Source organism: Archocentrus centrarchus, chromosome 4 (genome assembly GCF_007364275.1).
Source record: "Archocentrus centrarchus isolate MPI-CPG fArcCen1 chromosome 4, fArcCen1, whole genome shotgun sequence".
Classification (NCBI taxonomy): Eukaryota; Metazoa; Chordata; class Actinopteri; order Cichliformes; family Cichlidae; genus Archocentrus; species Archocentrus centrarchus.
Genome location: NC_044349.1, coordinates 24443005 through 24456296, shown reverse-complemented (window position 1 = coordinate 24456296; position 13292 = coordinate 24443005).

Genomic DNA, 13292 nt, shown 5'->3' with positions numbered 1-13292 from the left:
GGCTTCGATCAACTAAATTTTCATATGTCATGTTTAAAATAAAATTGAATAAGTTTAGATAATCCTGTTGGTAACTCTAGTGTTACTGCCTTTATTCAACATGCACGCAACCTGCCAACGTGATTGTGCTCACCTGAAAACACACAATAACCTCTCTTTTCAAAGGTGTATGTACGTGTTAGACAGCTGTTGTTTTTAACCTGAGGGCAAACCCTGTCAAAAAAGAGGGAAGTTAAGAGAATCCTCCATTGTTTTCTGCTTTTTAAGCTAGTTATAATTTTATATACATTTTGGAAATATAAAAACACGAAACTCTCTTCACTCTCAGAGCTGTCACTATCAGATACTACAAATGCTTCAGTGACTCAAGAAGGCTATCATTTGAGTCACTGTGTGGGCATGATGCCCATGCTTTGGGTGTGAACTATAACAACAAAAAAAAGACATAGAAAATACAAATTCAGCATAGTGTTATTATCCACCCTGAGGCCCCAAACTGTCTGTTTACACAGAGGTTACCAACGGGGAATGGGAATTCGCTGTCAGTAGGACATATAGGTAAATAATCCATTGGGTGGGTGTCCCTTGGGTATAAGAAAAGCCTCGCACAGAACATTAATTAGTCTCATAGACCATCTTAGGAATGTAATGGGGTTACAGCTCAGAACAGGCACACATATGGGCCATAAATACCTTCACAAACATACCATGCCCCCATTCACATTTGTTGGCACATACAGGTACTCACACACATACAGACATAAAAATATAAAGGCAGCTTTAGCATCGCAGATCGCAGACAATCACACAACTATCGATGAAAGGGCAGGCTGAGTTATTTGTCTAACACCTATTTGGAATCCTTTCACTGAGGAACATATTAATCAAAAGATTAAGACATGAACAGATGGAAACATCTGTTTGGGGAAATGAATTTCTGGTGGAGTCAGAGAAAAATCTCTCATATTCTTGCTTTTTCCAGTAGACGTTAAGCTTTGAGTAAGAATAGTGCTGTTGTCAGTATTAGCAATGAGGCTTGTAAGCCCTCCAAGTAGTTTGTAGTAACAGCTGGGTCTGACATGGAGAGCATGTACAAGGGCAGCCAGGCTGAAGAGAAGAAAAGGGGGGTGGGGGGCTTTAAAAAACATAAATATATATATAAAATATACTAAGGATCTTCACCTTAAGGAAGACGGACTGCATCTAGCAGACATTAGGTGTATAGCAGGCAGCTAAAGCCTGAAAAACAAAACTCAGAGTACCATGTGTTTCCAAGAATTGTCTTCTCGTGGACCAAATTAACATCATACCTATAATTTATTTTTACAAGTCAACCAGGGTGTTGCCACTTTCTCCTTAGAGCAAGGGCAACAACAACAAAAAAAGCTTACTTAATATGTTTTTCCTGATACTGAGAAATCTAGTTTTATATTCAGCTGTAACAAAATAATTAGCCCAGTCTGGAATATGCTAATGTTATAACACTGCTTCGTTTGTCCCACCATTGATACAGTCATAAAAGAACAGATAGTGACCTCTAAAAGCCCAATTTACATGCTTAAATGATGTTTGATTATCCACAGTAACGGTGGGTAATCTACCACATGGTATACAGGATGGACTAAACAAAAACAAAAATATGCCATCTATAATCTGAAAATTTGTTCACAGGACAATGGATAAAGGCAGAATGGGGAGGGATGCTGTCACACATGCCCTTTTTGATTCCTTCGAGCCATTCCCAGCTTCATATCTGTAATTAACGACAGATGCACATTGAAAATTAGCATATGTTTGCCACACTGGTGCTAATCGGTCATATATTTGTGCATATTAATGAAATACTCTGTGTACATGTATTTTGAATTGCACAAATTCACACAGGAAATAACAGCGTGTAATAATGTGTACTTAATCCTCTTGGATTCAATCAACAGTGCTTTGCAGAAAACTAACTTACAGGGCAATCCTGCATACTGGCGCATGGCATATGTCACCTCAGATTCTAGCAGACCGAGCCTCAGTCTCGTAGCTGATATAGCTCATATGGGAGCCAGGTATGCAGGAAAAACCAGATCACTAGGTTATATCACACGTAAGGATAAGCTCGTAAACATACAGTATAGGCAGCATGCATAACGCAAACAGAGCTCAGTGGTGAGGCAAGCTGCTCACCTCACTCCATACTGAGCCCCTCACAGCCTGTAATAGTAGAGGCTTAGGTTTGGATGGGGGGAAGGGCAGAGGTGCACAGGTTTCTGATCAGACAAGAAAACTAGGCCAAGACCAACAATCCCTCTCCCCGAACAGCCTCAGCCCTCCTAAAAGATACAACTTTGTTACACGGCTCCGGCAATCACTTACAAGGTTGTCATTAATGGAAAAGCAACAGAGTGATTTTTAGCCACAGCATGTGTATTTAGAGGCATAACCACTTCTCATAGCCGGGCTATGATTCATGCTTTCTTGCCCCTTTGGAAGCTGTCCTCCAATAAGAGTTAGAGGCTGGGGGTAGGAACGGATAGATTGATAGTGTTGGCTGAGTGCCCGTGCTCCGAGTCTATCTGTGCTGAAGGGGAGGAGACGGGGGGGAATCTATCTGTTGTGCTCTCTGTGCTCATGATAAACTGACTCCCGTCAAGCTTCTTCCCCCCTATTACAGCTCGCCTGGCAGAAAAACACCCAAACTCACCCTGACTTCCAACATGTTAAGCAACAATAAAATGTTGGGAGGTGATTTAAAGAGGGCAATAATCCACAAGGTTATGCTATCAGTTGTCACCCAGTAGTTGGACAACATATGTAAAACAGAGCAGTTGTTTTGGAAAAAGTGAGAACAGCAAACCAGCCTGAATTCAAACAAGTATTCAAAACAGCCAAATTTAAGGGAACCCACATTTCACTGCTTCACAAATGGGACTATTGTCAGGAGCAAATGCAATGTCTTTCTCCTTTATCCACAAACTGTAATTCCCACAGAGCTCCACAGTTAGAAAGAAAATGAGTTTGAGGGATTGTCCATGACATTAATCCTCCCAAACACTACAGTGCTAGACAGGATCCAATACAGACAGACAAACACAAAATCAAATCAACAATCTATTTACTAAAGGAAAAACTAAATCAACAATCTTTTTGGCTTCTGTCTACTCTCATTTGACAATGGCTTTCCAGGATGCCGCCTTCCTCTGTTCTCTCTGCTGATTTTATGGGACCCCTCCCTGCCATCTTGGATTCCCATTATTGTGCAGTTGTATTGGTGCCCCTGTTCTGCTACCCACGCTTCAGGTACAGCGAACAGAGCACAGGCTTCCTGTTTACAAAGCCGGGCAATTGAGAGACCCACCACCAGACTGTGCAGCTGAGGGGGGAAAAAAAAGCAGATAGGACTCTGCAGTGGTGGTTGATATTGTGGGGAGTTGGGGGGGGGGGGGGGGGGGGGGGGGGAGTTGGGGGATGAATAGAAAGGTGAGAAAAAAAGAAGGAGAGGCAGACCAAGTAAACTGAGCAAGTGCAAAGTAGGGAGGCGTATTGCTACAAAAAAAAAAAGAAAGCACAAAATCTCTAGCCCCACTCAGAAAATAATACAGTAGTCATATATCGAGAGGGAGGTGTGCAAAAAGTCACATGATAACAATCAGATCAAAAGCTGAATTGACTCTAAATCAATTGAAGTAGGCATGTCAGGGCTGCTCAGGACATGAGGGGGAAGAGAGGGAGTGAAAGGGAGATAGATGTGAGCCCGTGTGGGGGAGGGAAGCAGAGATTGTTGGTGTCGTGGGAGCACTGCAACAACAATAACAGCAGTGTGTGCATGTGTGTGTGTGTGTGTGTGTGTGTGAGAGAGAGAGAGAGAGAGAGCGACAGAGTGAATGAGTTAGAGTGGAAGTGAGGATGTGTTATGGCTCACAAAAGTGATGAAATGACATCTCCTTTACTTCAGCACACAGCTGCTATTGCAGCAAAGAACACACTGTCGAGATATCTGACCTTCTATTTTCTTCGGTAGCCGCTGGTCAGAAGTGTCTGCCCGCCTGTCATGCTCACCTCTAATTAGCTATAGCTACACAATGACTGCACTGTGTCCATCCGTGCCTATAGATACTCACATAATCGTTGTAATCTTATTTTCATGGGTATTTACTGAGAAAAAAAATACAACAAATCCAACTTGATGTAGATGTGTTTTGAAGGCTGTTTATTGCACATTTATATTCCCTAAATACTCTTGATCATTATACATATTGTCAAGTAAGCAGTTCAAAGAAATGAGCAAATACTTTAGATTACAGCTCCTAGGTAAAAAAAAAAAAGTGATATGAAATACTTATGGGTATAAAAAAAATTTAGGTTGAGGCTTCTCTTTTTCGTTGTTTTCTTGATTTCTTTGATCTCTTTTTCTCCTCCCCTCCCCCTTTCTTTGCAGATTAGAATTCATTAGCAATCAAAGAGCCTCCAGAGAGCCTCAGCTCTTAATTACCTACTCATTTGCATTTTTGCATATTAATGACTGCAGGGTTTTGGTACGGTTTTTGCCGCAGTGGTTTAAAGGCACCTCAGTCCTCTGTTCTCTGGGGAAGAGGAGAGATGGCCAGAGGCAAGGCTCCAAGCCTGTCCAGTCCCCCCTCTATCCTCCCTGATGGGAGCTGGACAGAGCAAGAAAAAGGGAAAAAAAAAAGGGGGGGGGGGTAGCTGGGGGCATATGGGATGGGTGGGGTGTGGTAATGTGTGTGTGTGTGTGGAGGGGGGGGGGGACTACTGGGGTGCACAGGTTAAAGGTCAATGTCCCTTATCAGCATAAGAAAGAACACATGTCTTCTGCACCACCTAATTATTGTCATATTGAGCAGTTTAAACACCTGATCTGAGCAAAATATACCCTAAGAGAAACTGGAAATCTATACTGCAGAGATTGCTCACGTGGGTTTTATTGAGGACGGCAGCTAGTTTGGATGAAACTCATGTCCCACAGTATGCAGAGGCAGGGGCATTTCATATCCCTGGAGAAAGGTGCATAGTGGTGAAAATGAGGCTAGAATGTGTGTGTTGCTGTTTTCCTGTACAGTGCAGCCTGTCTCTAAATGCTCAGTGGAAGGGCAGTGAGTGACTTATTCAGCGAGCCCTAATGACGATGGTAGGCATGCACATGAACATGCGAGCAAGATTTTTAAAACCCCAGCTTTGCGCGTAAGCATGCAGGCAGAAAGAGTTGCAGACACTTGCAGTCACACATGTGGACATTCACATGCACAGACTGAGGGAGTAATATCACTAGAGATGGCAGACAACAGCTCCAAGGCATCTCCTGGCCCCTGAAGTGTTGCTGTTCCTCTTATCCAATATGTTTTGACTGCAACAATAATGCCTGAACATGGAAAATAACACCATATCCCACTGTGTTTTTAGATACCTTACAAACATAACAATTAATGACTTGGAGCCCCGAGACATCTGGCCAGGAGATTCAGCATGACTGAATGAAGCACCCTATATTCTCACACGTTACCCAGTGTGAATTTGTCTTACAGTTCATTTTGAAGCTGGATTCCACTCTTGGAAGGATGGAAAGTCACCATTTTTGGCAAATAAAATGAACATTTCAGCATTCCACAATTACAGGGACTGTCATGCTTCAGTGTAGTGTCGATACATGCAACATGCAAGACACGTGTAGTTCTCATGAAAGCATACCACTCACAGAGTGGGCTTAAGTCGACTTAACTGCTATTAGTGGGGCATTATAAAATGTGTGTGTGCATGTGCAGTCAGGGCCTGAGGACTGCAGCAATGTGTGGGCTATTGGGGTGGGGTTAATGAGCTATTCTGTGACCTCTGTCACCCTGCAGGATTGCCTCAGGGAGACAGGCTGAGACAAACAGGAAGACAGGGTGACAACAAGCCTGCGGTTGCAGTCTGCCTCCGGACTTCTTGTAAGAATTAGACTTAAAAATAGTAGAGGTGGCCTCACCTTAACACATATGCTTAAGTAACATCTTAGACTTTTCCTTTGGAACCAAGCTGGTTAATTACAGTTCACTTGTACTATATGCATAACTCTGTCTTAATTATGTCTTATTGCCTGTACAGTACTGTTTTTTAAATTATTTTTGTGAGGTGTAGTGAGTGTTTATGCACCAGATATAATGTACACACTGTGTTGTCATGTTTGGTGAAGCGAGGGAATGAGTGAAAGAGATGTGTGGCAGGAAAATGAGGATCACTGCATCCTCAAACAGACAATAGCATTGGCAAGACTGCCACCTTCTGGTCGGTTTAGAGAACTGATATCATAAGTGGCAGCATTAAGTACAGTTTATGAGTAAGACTATAAAACACAAACACATAATTTAAGGTGATCACATAGAACAAGAATGCTATGATTACACACCTTTGTAAAGTTAATCGTGTTAGCGTTTTGGTGACAGGCAGGTGTTGGTCACACCTTTCTGTTACAACTCTAGAATTTAAATGGTTATTTAATAGTAGGTAATGTAGCAATGTAATTAACAGACCTTTCTTTTTATAGATAATACTTCCACTTAAGAGCACCATTTGTACAAACTGTCTTATGATAAAACACACACACAAAATTATCCACACAAAGCTTTGCAACCATCATTTTTAATAGAAAGATTTTATATTCTTTAAACCAGACAACAGATGCCAGACATTTTTGGATATATTAAAAAAAGAACAGAACAAAAAAAAAACCAAAAAAAACAAAAACACAAAATGGAATTATATGGTTTAGACTGTGGATTTAGTGGTCTCATGTACAATTTCTTTGTGTTGCCAAAAAGTGCAAATTCTCTGGAGAAAAAAAAAAAAAAATCAGCTATATTTCACCCTGCAGCTTCCAACAGATACAGACTGACAGATTTATATGCAATGAGCAGAAAAACAATGGGGTTATGGAATAAAAATCCACACTGAATCACGTAGAGGAGGGGGAAAAAAAAAAAAAAAAACATCTGCTGCACTCTGCGAAAATGTCTATGTTGTGTTTTCTGGTCGCTGTCAATTGAGTTAATGGTAGTAGTGAGCAGGTATTCCACCTTTGGGATAAATTTGAGATACACAGAACGATGCGTGTGCTGAGCAACAGGAAAAAAAAAAAACAACAAAAAAAAAAACACAGACACATGTGGAGCAGCTGTTTTCTGCCTCATGTGATTCAGTGTAGATTTTCACTTAAATGTCCAGATTTGAGAACTGGGTCACTTTAAAATGTACATCATAAAAAACCTCTAAAGAATTATAGTAATCACAGTTAAACTCAATCTATAAATCGTAGCCTATTTCTTCTTTCCCAAGTTAAACCGTTTACTGAACTATAGATTTACTGAATGCTTATTATGATCAATAGTATTCTTTCCACTCTACTGTAGTAATCTTGATTTGTCATCGATGTTAAGGCCAAAACGCATTTCTGTACTGATTTGCAAATGTAAATGATGGTTATTTGGCCATTTCGTCCTGTTTTTCATAATCATTTAAGCTTTATGTGGATACCAGATCCAACCTTTACCGACAGACAGGGCGTTATTGCAGACAAAGAGATTCTGCAGCAGATACAACACTGCACGTTTAACATTCAGCACAGCTAGCCTTCTCAGAAAGCTTTGCAACTGTTATACAAGTTTCTCAAGGTTTTTCAATAAAGAGTCTCCAGAAATTAGATCAAATGACCTTTCTCTCAATAAGATCTGAAACAGCGAGCAGAGAGCAGGGAGGGGGAGGTTTGTTCTGTACTCCCCCCCCGACCCAAACCATTGTGTGACTATGCAATAAGTTGCATAACAGGTATGGTATAACAGAGATGTGTTTGTTTATGACAGCTTAAGCCATCTTTATTGTAGATACCAAATATTCAAGTTTTTTCTCGTTTTTCATTTTTCATTATATAGTTTTTGCATTTAAATAATGTTGCACCAAGAAAACAAAACGACAGGGACAACCAAAAAAAAAATATATATATATTGATACGGATAAAATAAAAGCACACAAATTCAGGATGGCCTTTCGCAAAGTGCTTTTGTTACAATCGCAGAAGCTGATAAAAGGCAGCTTGATAGTGCTACACTGGGGTCCTTTCAAACTATCTGTCTACGTGTCTGTCTGTCACACAGTAGTGGGATAGTGAGGATAGACAGACGGACAGAAATAGCCAAGCACAAAATGTTGACCATTTCCTTCTCCCGCCTCAGACTCACAACCTTGCTAAATAGTAGGAATCACAGTATGAAGTTATGGAATGTATCCTAAATTGGTTTAGGTTACTGTGAACTGAAACTGTCTCATCCTCCACACCTCATCCAGTCCTCTCTCCCTTCCTTCTCTCTTACCAATCCCCCTGCTGAGGGTGTGTGATCTTTGATCAAAGGCCAGTCAGCAGCAAAGATGTACACTACGAGTCCAGAGAGAGGGAGAGCAATGGGAGAAGAAAGTAGGAGAACATACATACCCCCCCCACCCCATCTCTTTTCAAATGTGTTACAGTCCAACTAATAAGACTAAATCCCAAGTGACTTCCTTCCTTCCAACTAACAATTCACTGGATCAATATTAGATGGAGAAATAGGTTGGTCACATCCACTTTACAAAGAGGGAACTGTTCGTGCCAGTACCTTTCTGGGAACTATTACATTAAATATTTGTATGAAGAAGAAAGAAAATGACAGGACAAGCACACAGAGGGTGATTAGACATACGATCAACTGAGCACACACTGAAACCCAATGCATAGCAGTGTATTTTCCACCTGAGTAGTACTTACATAGAGACAAAAGAGATATGCAACATTCTGATGGTTGCAGTTCCCTAATGTGAACTCTGCGGTGACCTCTTTTGTATTACATTTCTTAGTGTGGCCATGTAATTCCCATCAGCATAGAGGACCAACACTTAACAATCATTCGGGCTTCCTAGACTCATCTCTGAAAACAACATTCAGCCTTCCCCTTCCACCTGGATTTACTCCTCCTCCCTGTATGCCAACCTTTGTATCCCCAGAGACTGAGAAAGACTCCAAGTGCAAACTGTCCCCACTTGGCTGAGAGCAGCCAACAGACAGCAGCCTGCCTCTCTGAAGGACCCAGGGCTGTCTGTGTAAGTGCCAGAGCCACGCTGTGCATACTGCTGTACTGCATATGCTGCACTCAGCTTGCTGTGCATCGACAGCCCAATGGAAAACACAAAAAAAATAAATAAATCAGGTGCGCCGCAAAATGACAAAGCAAAGTAAACAGCCCCCTTTCTGCTGCCACGAGTCACCCCATCCTGCTTTGATTATTTGCAGTTATCGTACTTGTTATTGTCGCCTTTGTTTTTACGGCCTTCTCAGATAGATTTACAAAAAGTCTTTGATAATAGCACAGAGAAATATAATTCAAGGTCCATTTGAAGAAAAAAAAAGAAAGAAAGAAAAAAAACAGCTGCGATGAAGTTCTGAGACTGTCTTGGTGCAGCCTGTGTCAGAGTAACCTTGGCCTGGGGCTGAGGCTGGGGACACACCAGTTGTGGAGCCACGGAGGCTGATAGAGACACTAATATATCAATTCATTCAGTACTAACTATTTCTTTAGTACTAAGCCAATCAGCTTTCACAATTTGGTTTCAATGTTGCAAGAAAAGTGTTAAAATGGTAAAAAAAATAAAATAAATAAATAATAGTAGTAATAAAGGAGAATTTTTTTAAATTCCTGTCCACATAAGGCACACTGTGGCCCCTGATTCTGCATTATCCACCTGGTGGGAGTGAGCCTCAGCCCCACACTACATAACATTACTAACTGGAAATACATACCACTACAAACTTAGCGCTGCCCAGTCAAGGCCACAAAGTCACCGTCTGTTTAAATTAGAAAACACTTAAACTCAGCTCAAAGAGCAGTAAGTAACTGGAAATAATCCAATTCAGCAGTAATAAAAATCAGTGGACTGAACATAAGACAAAAATCCCATTTCGAAATCAAAAAGAATTAGAATAAGTATCTGTAGCATCTTCAAATATTACATCTCAGCTGTCATCAGGAACAATAATTTTTTTTTTCTCAGAGAAGCTTTGCTGTTTGCCTAAATGTTCTATATTTAGATTTTTTTTTTTGTCTATAATGAGCACATATGATTTACTTCCATCAAAAAAAAAAAAAAAATCCCAAATCTCTTTTGAAGAGCCTTCAGATTAAACAGTAAAACTAATAACCCAACATTTCATTGGTAGCTTAAAATGCCCAGTGATTTTTTTTTTCTCCTTTGGTGTTTACTGTTGCTGGACGTCTGTATATTTTTAATATACTGTACATGATTATTTCTATGGAGGGGTTGGATGGACTCTTATTGAGACCATTGAGTATTAACCACACTGCTCTGTGCTCATGGAAACTCGCAGGCCTTTCTGAGGTCTCCTGTCCTTCTCCCATAAGCAGGACAAGGACATTTAACATTAGTGCAAACTTTTGCTCTTTCAGCTAAAGCACCACTTCCAGTGCTATCAGGCTTTTATCCATAACCCCACCCAAGCACCCATTAACCCCACCTTCCTGGCACAGCATCCCAAAACCATGACCACCCACAATACACAAGCACACACAATGCTAGCATACACACACACACACACACACACACACACACACACACACACACACACACACACACACACACACAGCCATGTATAATTGTTAGAAAAAAATTGCTGTCGCACAACACGTTATTTTAAGAAAAAAAAAAAGTGTAGACAGAAACAAAAAGCTATACATCCTTACACCTCAAATTCTATTTTCCACAAGGATACAAAGAGTGAGAGAAAGCAAACTCAAGTAAGTATACACACATTTCTGCATATGTATTCCAGAGAAGGGCATCTGTGTGTGGCTTAGTCAGGGAGGCCCAGCCTGGCTAAATTATAGACATACTTTCAATATCTCTTGTCTACGGTAGACTAAGACTGGAGGGCAAAAAACTTTGGTTAATCAACAAACAACATAAGACATTTGGGGAAACATGAAGGTCCAATGAAATATTGTGTTTAAGATGGCCCACAAGTCTTGACAGGTAAAAACTCTGCCAAGTCAAAATAAGTGGGTTCAGGCAGTCCATGCCAAGTACCACGATACATAAAGATCACAAGACATTAGAATACCCCACTTACATTGGTCAGCCTGTAGGAGTCAAACCGTGCAATAATTAACCCCACCTTTGTCATAAGGAAACAACAACAATACAAAGTAAAACTCTCAAGACCTGGCCAAACCCTGACAATGGCCAACAAGGGTAAACAAAGAGTTATGCAAATCTGCACCAAGAGAGCCGTGAAGTAAACAACCAACTGTCCAATGTGTTGTTTTACAATATGGTATTTTCACTTCTGTGGTACCGTGGACCTATTATCACTGTGGTTCCTCTGAGAACACATGTAGTTATGAGAGTAGCTGGTGAACAGATGGGGTAGACACTAAGTTTGTTTATCCAGAATTGTCCTGAGACCCTTCAGCCTGCCAGCCAGCAATGCATGCTTGTGCACATGCATGCAAAAAAAATTTTAAATTTAAAAATTAACAAAAAATTGCATGTATACATGCACACGCACACAGTGCTCTCTCTTCTTGTCTACGTCCTCCTTCTATCCCCTTACTTTACATTAAGACATTAAAAACAACCACTAGATTTATTTTTACAACTAACTTCAAGTGCTTTCAGTTACATGGATTAATTTACTCTTTTTTTTGTGTGTATCACGTTTTTTGTGAACCTGCCAGGCTTCTTTTGTAGAGATCTATACTGGTGTATTACTTTTTTTTTCTCCTTTTTTTCTTTTTTGGCAGCTTGTCGTCAAAACCTGAACGAAACCAGTGAAGGAGTTCAACTTCACCATCACGGACTGAAGAAAAAGGCTGATCTCATTTGCAACTGGTTAGTTTCAAAGTACCCGTTTTGTTGACCAAAGTGCCCTCCTCAGTAACAAAGTGCAATCATAACCTGCCTCTTCCCATTTAACGTGCAAAAGGACTGATAGTTGAACAATAGCACTACTGCAGAAATTATAGGCTGGGCTGGAGGTTGGGGGGGGGCTACAACACATGCATGTTCTTTTAACTCAAAGGCTCAATGTGCTCATATGGAAAATAACATTGGATTTTGGAGTATAATAACACAACGTGGATTGTTTAAGACTAACAAATCCAGATGTATGGAGTCACTGACAATATTCAAACAGATATGTCAGCTCTGGTGTTTTCCCCTTCTCTACAGGATACCTGGACCCAGTGAGCACACGTGTGTGTGTGTGTGTGTGTGTGTGTGTGTGTGTGTGTGTGTGTGTGTGTGTGTGTGTGTGAGAGAAACAAAGTGTATTGGGGCTGGCAGCTCAGGGTGCATGTTTGAACAGGCTGTGGCTGACTCACACGCTGATGATGTGGCCAGAGGGACCCTGGCTGCCACGCACACACATGCACGCAAACACATGTACATGTAAACACACTCGCACACTAAACTGCCAGCACCAGGCGTCCTCCCCACAGTAACACCAGGCTCTAATATAATAATATCCCCTCCAGGCTGGTTCGGGGGCATTAGAGGACTACAGAGGGAGAGGGAGAGGGAGAGAGAGAAAAGGCCTGATTTGATCCCCTCCTGCCTGGAAACGTGGCTGAGCTGGGGGAGATTATTTTTTGGAATGCAACAGACATTGTGAGATCCCCCTCCCCTTCCCTTGATCCCCTCCCCCATCAACCAGCTGCAGCTGCACTCCTATTTGGCCTCCCAACTTGGACAGGTATTTATTGCTCTCTTCATCATACAGGTTGCCTTACGGTTGTGTGGTCCCTAGGGCAAAAAAGATTGGAATAAGCATGGTACATAAACCTCCTCTCACTATCTCCCCAACATCAGCCCACTTCCTTTAAATATTACCTCTCACTCTGTTGGATATCTTTAGTAAAGCTGTGCAAACATAGAAAAAAAGGTGCTCATCTATCTCTTCGTACTCTTTGTCACTCTCTCACTCAGGCTCCTTTAACCCGCAGTTGGTTAAATGCTACCCGCGCCTTGTCACACAAGGACAGATTCCGAAAAACTGCAAAAAGTTAAGCACATTCATTCAATCGACCCTCTCATCCTTTGGGCAGGAACTTTACATATCAAGTGTTAAGTTTAGGACAAATGGGTGAATCAATGTTTTTTTTTTTTTCTTTTCATCAAACATTCATACAGTTTGTTTTGTTCACCCACAAGCTTCACTCTCTGAGAAATATGACATCAAGCCTAAGAGGAAAAAATGTGATTGGTAACTACAA